The sequence below is a fragment of the Ceratotherium simum genome, chromosome 15 (genome assembly GCF_057802395.1).
Source record: "Ceratotherium simum simum isolate JZ-2026a chromosome 15, ASM5780239v1, whole genome shotgun sequence".
Lineage (NCBI taxonomy): Eukaryota > Metazoa > Chordata > Mammalia > Perissodactyla > Rhinocerotidae > Ceratotherium > Ceratotherium simum.
In genome coordinates, this window is record NC_141914.1 from 39,132,006 (window position 1) to 39,141,329 (window position 9,324).

General features: G+C 43.4%; 1 protein-coding gene across 6 annotated transcripts in view; it reads right to left on the reverse strand.

The window, feature by feature from the left end:
• KLHL24 (kelch like family member 24) overlaps positions 1-5,957 on the reverse strand; it is a 44,250-nt gene extending 38,293 nt beyond the window's left edge. For 2 of the 6 annotated variants that reach the window (XM_014783147.2, XM_087439943.1), the window contains exons 1-2: positions 5,842-5,957; positions 3-65 (exon numbers count right to left, since the gene is read on the reverse strand). The gene's annotated coding sequence lies outside the window, so the exon portion shown is untranslated. Of the gene's footprint in view, positions 1-2; positions 66-1,665; positions 1,799-5,805 lie in introns of all 6 variants that reach the window. The other 4 variants (XM_087439942.1, XM_087439944.1, XM_014783145.2 and 1 more) reach the window with 3 other exon arrangements.
• Positions 5,958-9,324: the final 3,367 nt, after the last annotated feature.

Consider the following 9,324-nt stretch of genomic DNA (forward strand, 5'->3'; position numbering starts at 1 on the left):
ACCTTTTTAGCATTTGCTTGATCAAAGCCACAGTCAAAATATCTGTGTTGTTTTAATTTCCACACCTAAAATAAATGGAGAACAGTGACATATAAATCAGATATGAATCACTTCATGTACAGCTGGCATTATTTATTAATATGTTGAAAAAAGTTTTTAGTAGATATCAGTTTCTGACTGGAAGTTTACTTTTGCATAGAAAATCATTACTGAATAACAATTCCTCAAAGCAAATTAATAATTTTATGCTATTTTACATACATACAAATTAGTTTCCTTATTTATCAACTTCCTTACTTGACAATTTTATCCTGAAATAAGGTTTCTTGAGTGAAAGATGAGTAAACAAATATTCGTGTCAACAGCAAGCTATTGGTGGCATTGAGATGAGAAAATTCTGCCTTGGATATCTGAAGAGTGTCTGGTAATTGAAATTTCATCTGAGTTTGGGGGCATTAAGTAATTGAGTTGGTCTATCAATATTACCAAAAGCAAACAATTTAGTCACTATATATTATATAACTATGGAATCAATCTGAGAAAATTTCAAGTATTTTGGGTAATTCAGGAGAAAAATTTCATTTTTTAATCCTTAGTTATCTAGATCATCCATATAAAATCTCCAAGGTTATCAAATAATTATTTTTTAACCTTTTCTTTTTGGTGAGGAAGATTGGCCCTGAGCTAACATCTGTGCCCATCTTCCTCTATTTTGTATGTGGGACACTGCCACAACCTGGCTCAATAAGCAGTGTGTAGGTCAGCGCCTGGGATCTGAACCTTTGAACTCCAGGGCTGCCGAGGCGGAGCGCGAGAACTTAACCATTATGCCACCAGGCCGGCCCCTATTTTTTAATCTTTTAATATATAAATGCATATTTCTTCTGCTTTATTGACACTTATAGGCTTAGTACCTGTAGAAACCAAATAATTCAGCACAATTCCTTTTTTTTTGGTGCAAGGGGAGGAGAGGAATGCTTAAGAGAAAATACGAGAACCTTGTACTGTGCACAGAATAGGAATAGTATTTAAACACAGTGGTTCTGGTTTCTGGCCCAGATATCTATAAATAGAACTCATAAATTCTTAACAAGTTTAGGCAAATTTAAAAGTTGATCCTGAAAACCAAGATATGGACTACCGATTTTTTATACATATATACACAAACACATATCTCTATACCCTGATTATGCTATGACTGTGAGCTGAATGTTACCTTGCATGTTTCCTTACTTGTCAGTCTAACTTGTGTGCACCCTTGGTAAAAAATATTTCAACTTGGTCAAATTAGGGAAATGTTAATTCTAGCTAAGTAAGTGTTTCTTCCCGATGGACAGTAAGATCCTAAGTCCACAGAGAAATTCATATCAATTCAAGAAACATTATTTACAGAGAGCCCACTCTCTATCTGGCACTGGGGTCGCAAATATTGGATTCAGAACCAATTTTAGACTCTGTGGGATTGGCTAAGATTAGAACCACACAAGAACTCCAAGACTGAGACTAAAATAGATTCAAATTCTCGGTGCTTTTCTAGCAGAAAACACAGGTGTAAACTGAATAGATTCTCTCATGACTGATCTGGTCTAGAATTGTACTTTAAGGAGTGGAAGGGCAAGGCAATTTACCTGGGCATTTTCTGCAGGGTTCTGAGGTAATACTTACCAACCTAATAGGTAAGGGCAAGGGACAGAGGAGGTCAGTGTACAAAGTCCAAAGGAGATATATAATATCAGAATTGATCTAGAGTGTAGCTGTACTGCAATCAAGCTTATTTTTCCTTTAGAATGCAGAAACCCTATACAAAGAAAGAAGTTACTATCAGCCTTAAAGACACTATGGATTAATGAGGGGCTTATAAAGACTAACAATACCAGAAAGCAACGGAAACCAACAACATTTTGACTAACACGGTCCCTACAACTCGCAACATGCTATGCTCTACGCTAATCCATTTTCTCAAATTGAATTTCGAGTGAAGAACCACATAGCAGAGACAACAAAAAGACTAACCAGAAGAGGTTTATCTTTAAAGATAGACAGTAACTCAAAAGAAGGAAAGCCAGAAAACACCACAACATAGTAGAAACATTATTTTAAAATAACTAGAAAATTATATTTAACATGGTACCACATATAACCAAGCAGTTTTTATGAATTTCGATATTTTCACCCTATTTTCTCAAAAGCTAATTTATTTATTTGAACCATTCTATTTAATGACGACTTTTTAAGAATTATGTTTACACTCTTAAATTTTCAATTTAAAGCTTTACTCTTGGAGCAGTGGTTCCTGAACCAAGTTTTATAAATGTTATATTTCAAGTCCAGTCTTCAAGCTATTTTCAACATTTCTAATTTCTTAATGGGACCACCAAGAACATATTTACCCACCATAAGATATGAGAAACCAACTGAAATCTTAAACTTGTTTGCCTAGAATTATAGCAACTAATGATTATCCCTTGTTTACTAGAACCTCAAGTGGTCAATACATTATGACTACGATTAATAAGACAAAGAGAAATAGGTATCTGATGATGAAAAATTTAGGAGTGCTTAAACGTGTCAGACTAAACAATATGTTTCTATAAAAAATAATACTATCTTCTCCCAAATCACAGAACAAAAAAATCATATTTGTTCATTCAGTGTTTCTCTCCCTTGCCTTAAAACTTTTGGCTATTAATATTCCCCAACCCCCAAAAGAAGAAAAAAAACACTGTTAATCATCAGACATCACATCTACTATCAAGCTGCCTTACTGAGCCTACTCATGCTTCTCACTAGATTTGACATGTAAACTTAATGTCTTTCGGTTTTGTCCCGCTAACATGTTTACTTTTAGGTATTTAATGCACTGTTTTACTTTAGAAACGAAAGACCTATAGATATATAATACAGTTATGTTTTCTGCTAGCAAAATTGTTTTTGGTTCTTATTGGAATTAATTAAATCTGCAGTGCTCTCCCACTTTAAAAAGTTTGAGATCCAGTATTTCAGATGACTTCTCCCATATATAAAATTTAGTGATTTCTATTTATCTTAGGGGTGACACAAATTAATTACAGAAATAACTTTTAGAAACCACTTTTAAACTCTTAAATATCAATTTAGTAGTCTTTAAGGTGTGACAAATGTTGAAAAATCATAGCCCTTGGGTATTGAATTTAGACAGAGTGACAAACACTTCAATTAAAAGGTTAGTTTAGCTATTGTATTTTTAACAGGAGAAAGAATAGGATTTTAAAATGTCAACAGCTGTCAGGTGGCCACATACCCTTTGTTTCAGTTAACAACAGAAATAGAATTATACAAAATGTATTATTCATATACTTGAGAATATTTTATTTACATTTTTCATTATACAGTCCATATCTAAATACTTATTGAAAAAGGATGTCCCAAATTTCTAGTAAGAGAAAAGTATACACAAAAATAACTGCAGTCACTTATTTAATAAACAGTATTTATTGTCCACAGGCTTGACCTTTGGGTTTTAATGAAATGGCAGAAAAACAAGGAAGTTAAAACAAAGTTTTTTGAAAAAGCATAAAAGTTAATGCTTTAACATTGCATGCTTTAACAATGCTAACAACTTCGACAAAAGCCAGGAAAATTTAAATTAAAGCTAATAGTCAGCCCCAATTCAGAATGTTATTTCTTCTTCCTGTTGAGAGACTAAGTCACAGGCTATGTCCGGAAAAGCACACTTTTAAGTGGTGGTTTTATTTTTCAAAAAGGTTAGAGGTGTGCACTTTGTACTTATTTAGATATGTTACATGCCCTCAATGCACAAGTGATGAGGTAGTTCGGGATTACGGAAGCTGCTCCCACTGGTGTAGTCATCTCTATTTGAATTTTAAAAATATATTAAGAATGCGTAATGAGAACCGTTCGCATTCAATTCCTGCTTCACTCAGGGAGCCCAATCCACCTCCTACAGAAACGCATTAGTCTTGGGTGAATTCCTAAAGACTCACACGAAAAGAAAATCTGATAAAACCCAAGCACCCTATTAACTCATGAGATTAGGAAAACCACATCTTCAACACACGATGGTTAAAACGGTTGTTCTAGTAGATTTTATTACTGTTATCTTAATTTACAATTTTAAAACAACAAATTTGCAATTCGCTCTCACAAATTTTGAATTACCACGGGGAATAACACATAAAAAGTGAACCATAATACCCCAAACACAGAAAACAACTCATCTAAACTGGGGGCAGAAGAATCTTTAACTTTTAGAAGGATATCCTCAAGCTATCTTTTTTTAAAAAGTAGAATTCTAATTTCACATTTTAGTCGACAACAGGCAGATCTTAAATCTATTTTACGTGTCTAACAAAAATCAGCCTCAGCTGGTCGACCTAAACGGTAGCTGCCAATACTAAGGCGTGATTTTTAAAAAGCTGCTCAAGAGAGCAAGTGATTAATCATTAAAATCCAACAAAATTAACTGTGAATAGTCACTGCCTCGGGGGTGGCTGCGAGGCACCCTGAAACGTGGCGTTATGGTCCTTATTTAGCTATTCAAGCTTTGTTTACAGAGCCGAGAAGAGCAAATTCGCGGGAGGACTTCCTTCCCACCATCCCGACAGATACGCGACTCCACTTAAACAGGGCTCATTTCCCGGCCCCCGAGGGCAGGCGCGGCCGCCGTCGCTGGGGAAGAGAACTGCCCACAGGCTAGGGCAGACGGGCCGCTGGGCCCCGCGCGAGTCCTCCGGCCCGGGAGCGCGCGCCGCAGGCTCCCCTCAGTCCCCAGCTGCTCGAGAAGCGAGAGCGCGCGCTCCCGCGCGTCCTCCAGATCACCTTCAAGGGGGCGGGGAAGAACTGCCTGGGCACGTCCACCTAGCGACAAGACACCCGCCAATAAACGCTCGGAACTCGCCCCGTCGTCCCGCCCGCAAGCCGCCGCAAGCGCCCAATCGCGGCCGCGTTAACAGTCTTCGCCCGAAGCGCCCAAGCCTTGGGGGCGGGGACCTTAAGAACTAAATTAAGAAACCGAGTCCTGGAGTGGTAGGGATGTGGGGAGGTTAGGCGGGGACTCGGCCGGCGGAACGCCCGCTCCCCCGCCCGCTCCGGCTCCCCGGGGACGGTCGCTCCAGGGCTGGCTTGCCGGCGCGGGCCCGGCCGCGATCCGTGGTAAACAAAGGCTCGCGGGGGGTGGGGGTGGGGGCGGGCGTAACGGTCAGGTGACAGCGCCCAGCGCGTTTCGCAATCGCTTTAATGGGCTTCTCTGGCCAGTAGCCCCGGGACCCACCTTGACCCGGTCAGTCCACCCCGACAGAACCAAAGGTCGCCCCCACCAAACCGCAAGGTTTGATTTGAGAACTTCGCATTTTCAGTGCTTCCTTCGGTTAAAAAAGAGCAGCGTCCCGTTCGAAACCCATCGGCAACAAGCGGGACCCGTCTCCCCAGCCCAGTCCGCCAGCTGCTCCCGCTCCCGAGGCGGCGGGGTGACCCCGCACCTGCCACCCACAGCCCCGGCGGCCAGGCCCCTCCCAAGCCGCCCCCGGCGGGGCGCGCCGGCAGCGCCGCGGTTCCGGGGCGGTAGTGCCAGGAGGCGGGGGTGCCCTCCCTTCAAGACAGTCGTTATTGAATCCAGGCTGAAGACGCCCAGGGGAGCTCTGGAGACCCCCCGCCCCAAAGAGGGGCCCTGCAGCCCCAGCCGCAATCTCTCCTCAGACCCCTTGCCTGGCCCCGAGAGGCCGGCCGCCACTGGCTTCCCTCCTGCAGACACCCCCGTGGTCGTGATCTCGGCAGCCCCTCCGCCCCCAGCTCTGGCCATTTCCTCGCCTTTCGCCCGGTCCCGGTGCTGTCATCCCCGGGTACCTCTCGGTGAAGGCTGGAAGCGGCCAGCAGCAGTGAGCAGCAGCGGCGGACCCCGCGGTCCCTTAAAGGCCAGCAGCGCAGCGCTCTCTCCAGCGCCGGCGTCTCCTCGAGCCACCAGTCTGCCGCTGCTCACAACAAAAGAAACATGTGACCGTCTGGGCCAAAACACTGAGCGTCACCGACCCCTGGCCAATCCGAGTGCGCATCCCTCGCCCCGGGGCACCTCGGGAGATGTAGTTCCCACTCCGGGTGGGATCACCGGGTCCACTTGGGTTTCCCACTATAGGGCGGGTGTCGTGTGTGGGGCGTGACGAGACCCAATCCAAGACCTGGATTCGGAAACACTTTGTTTTAGGTAGAGACGGGTTAAGGAAATGCATCCGTATTAGGAGCTTAGAGATAAATCTGAGTTGTGTGTTTATTGCCACGTCCCAAGGCAAAAGGGCATTATCAAGAATTTGCAGAACCTTGGAATTTGGGACGAGGCTTACAGATCTTTTTATTTGACCCCTTGATATACAATCGGGAAATCTGTGGGCCTGAGGAGGTAAAAAGACTAGAACCTTGGTCGCTAGAAGGCGCAGGGAAACCACCTTTCTCTGTAAATACGTTACTGTCACCCGTATCAAATCCTAGGTTATCTTTTTATTTTAAATGTACGTACAAATCAAAGTTGTCACAAATGCCTATTTTCCAAGGCAGATAGATTCCCCAAAGGACATTATTTTGTCTTTTTTGTTTCTGCAATGTTTTTTTCAAGGATGGGTATACCTCCAGATTTTGAAACATTTAGCTAGTTTTGGGTTTCTGATAATCAGAATTATAACTTCTCTCTATTTTATACTTTATGAATACAGTTATGCCTTTGTTAAATAAAGAGATGTGTTCCAATGACCAGAGGTGTATATCATATAAAAGGCCTGTGTCCAGGCCTTTTAAACATGCTTTTTAAACCTCTTATCCATCTCTTATTAAAAATGAAAATGCCAGGGCCGGCCTGTGGCTTAGCGGTTAAGTGTGCATGCTCCCCTGCTGGCGGCAGGTGCGGATCCTGGGCGTGCACCGCCACACCGCTTCTCCGGCCATGCTGAGGCCGAGTCCCACATACGGCAACTAGAAGGATGTGCAGCTATGACATACAACTGTCTACTGGGGCTTTGGGGGAAAAAATAAATAAATAAAACTTAAAAAAAAAAAGGAAAATGCCTGCCATTTATTGAGTTTTTACTAAGCTCCAGACCCAATGCTGGGCACTTCGCATACATCCTTTAATCTTCATAATAACCCAGCAGGATAAGTGTTTTTATCCCATTTTACAGGTGAAGAAACTAAGCCACAGAAAGGATAAAGAGTTGGTCCCTGGTCACTGAATTATTAAGTGATGAAGCCAGAGTTCATACATAGATTTTTAAAAAAATAATTTTATTTATATTAATATAGGTACACAATTATCTTTCTAAAAAGTTTATTTACAAAGTTAAATATTATAAGGCCAGTACTGCAATAGCACTTCCGTCTCCCACCCTTCCCCTTTCCTGATTCTCCAGAAACAATTACTTTCAACTATTTGAGCTATTCTGGTATTTACATCTATATTTCCATGTAATGTATGACTATTTCCTATTAAGGAAGGCATCATCCCTGTCCCCCATCCTTCCAATATTATAATTTTTGGTTAAATAATTATTTAATGATTATCTTATTAAAAATATATTTATTATTCAATGCTGAGTCAAATGGTATACAATTTCCTTTCTTGTGTGGCTTTTTGTTTTTCCTGGAGTAGGCAGGCAACTAAGCACCTGTGGGTCCTCACTGCCTTGATAAAGTCCCAACTCCCTGGCAGTGCATACAAGGTCCTTCCTGATGCACCCTGGGGCCTACCTGTGCAGACTGAACACCAGCCTCAGTGAACTACCCCCAGTTGCCCAAAGGACTGGCTTTCTCTGTCTCCAGACCATTCCTATCCTTATCCTGCTTCCTGTGCCTCTTATGCCCCCTCCTTCCCTTCACCCCATTTGCTAGGCTAGCTCCTACTCTTCCTTCCAGGAGTCAACTGGGGGTCTTCTCTCCTGGGAAACCCTCATTTTCTCCCCAGAGCCCTCTGGGCTATGTATCTCTCCTCTGTCTTCCCACAGTAACCCATCCTTACCTCCTTCCCAGCAGTTATCACACTAATTGTCCAGGTTTATTTACATGCCTTTCCTAGCTGAGTACCCTCTGAGATCCCTGAGGTTAGGCATCATGTCTTATTCATTTTCTATCGTAGTGCACCTAGGAGGTGTTCATTATGTACTTGTTAACTGATGGGATCACCTTCCTCAGGTTAAGGGGAACTGAGAGAAAAAAAAAGTGCCGCTAGACCCCCTGGGATCCGCTTGGACTCTCCTGCATAATGAGGTCCTCAGACTCTCTTGGGGCAGATAGGTGCAGGGTGACCAATCACAACTCTGAGAGAGGAAGGGAGGGAGGGGACCGCCAGGACAGGCAGCACTGGAGACAGGCAGAGGCCTCCTGGTGGGTGTGGGAGCTCCTCAGGCAGCCAGAATATGAGTGGTTTCAGCACTGGCGGAGGACCCTGGAAGTTACGCCTACACGACAAGTCAGTGCATGGCTGGGTAGCAGCCTTTTCCTCAGCTGGGGCTGGAATAGAAGCAGAGCTGTCAAGTCCAGGGGGAATCTGCTGAAACTGAGTGAGATTAAGCTGTAACATGATTTATTTTATGCAATGTTTGCAAACCAGGTTGGCCTGGTCATTTGAAGGAGGCAGATACTTGGAGTGGGGGGAGCCAGAGGATTTTCAGACGTATTTCATCTCCTTTCAGGAAGATAGTATATTGCTCCATATCCTTCTTCTTTCAAATACCACATGGCAGTCTGTTTTGCTCTCCAGAGCATCCATGACAGCCTTTAAGGTTTGAAGGTGGCCAAGCATCCATAGTTCCTCCAGTCTTTTTCTTTCTCATCAGCCCGCTCCCCTTTCCCGTGCAGACAACCGTCAGGACATAGTAAATCATCACTCCCTAAACACACCGAACACTTTCAGACCTCCCTGCCTCTGCTCTCGGCCTCTCGTACTTGAAGTCCCCTTGTCCCCTACTGTAGTAGAAATGTTGGTCATCCTTTAAGGCTCATCTCTGGTGCTACTTCTTCTGTGGGGCCTTCTCTGATTCTTTCCTGTCTCCTCCACCTACTGTGGAGCTGTGCACACCTCCTGCATCCTTTAGATGTGACACTCACACTGTTTATACCCAGCCCCTGAATGCAGCTGGTCCTTTGACCAGCTATGGCTTCAGCACTCTGAGCTCCTCCCCTGCAACAAATCCAGTTGCAAAACACTGAGGAATGGAGAGTTTGCTGAAGGTTTCACAAAGGAACAATTACATGGCATCTCATACCATAAAACTCCATAATGATTCCCTTTAAATGTCTCTGCTCCCTCACCTCAGCTCCTTCCTTGATACCAGCTTCTCCTTTTTTCCC